The 678-nt window shown below is 43.2% G+C and overlaps 1 protein-coding gene across 2 annotated transcripts in view; it reads right to left on the bottom strand.

The window, feature by feature from the left end:
- The window catches only part of Tex30 (testis expressed 30), a 14,464-nt gene that overhangs the window by 3,275 nt on the left and 10,511 nt on the right, over positions 1-678 (bottom strand). The window lies entirely within an intron of this gene.

The following is a 678-nucleotide window of genomic DNA, read 5'->3' as shown; positions in this document are numbered from 1 at the left end:
CCATAATGAACACAGAAGCAGAATGGCAGTCAAAATTGTCTGACAGGCCAGGGAGATGGCTCAGTAGAATAAGCGCTTCCCTGGCAAGTGCAAGGGTTTGAGTTCAATCCCCCGTTCTGCCAAAAAAAAAAAAAAAAAAAAAAAATTGTCTGACAAACGTACATGTATGACACTGTTTGATTAGCACAATGTTCAAAAAAGTGATAGATAAGGAGCCTACTAATTTTTTATTGAGTTTATACAGTATAATCAAAAACTTTAAGGACAAATGAATGGACACCTACTTCAAATCATTCTAATGGAGAATCATAGCCCCTCAACCAGTTCCCAGGTTTGAGCCCATTCATACAACCAGAACCCCTTGGATGAAGGGGGTGGTGGCAGATCCTTTTGAGGAAGGAGCCTGGTGCACTGCCAAAGTTTCATATGGCAAAACCTTTGTTCCATCCTTCTCCAAAGGAACCTAAGGCCTTTTACCAGGGTAATTATAAACTGCAGGAAGGAAAATGCTCAGGCATTTGGGGGCACTAGTGGACACTGGTTCTAAACTAATGCTGATTGTAGGAGACTCAAGAGATCATTGAGGGGGCCTGCCCCTTAGCTCAGCTCTTTAAGTGGCTGCTTCAACAAAGCAGTCAGCCTCAGGTTGCTGTGGTTCGTTCTCCACAACTCAAGCCA

The sequence above is a fragment of the Octodon degus genome, unplaced genomic scaffold (assembly GCF_000260255.1).
Source record: "Octodon degus isolate 3935 unplaced genomic scaffold, OctDeg1.0 scaffold00039, whole genome shotgun sequence".
NCBI lineage: Eukaryota > Metazoa > Chordata > Mammalia > Rodentia > Octodontidae > Octodon > Octodon degus.
This window is presented reverse-complemented; position numbering and strand designations above follow the sequence as displayed.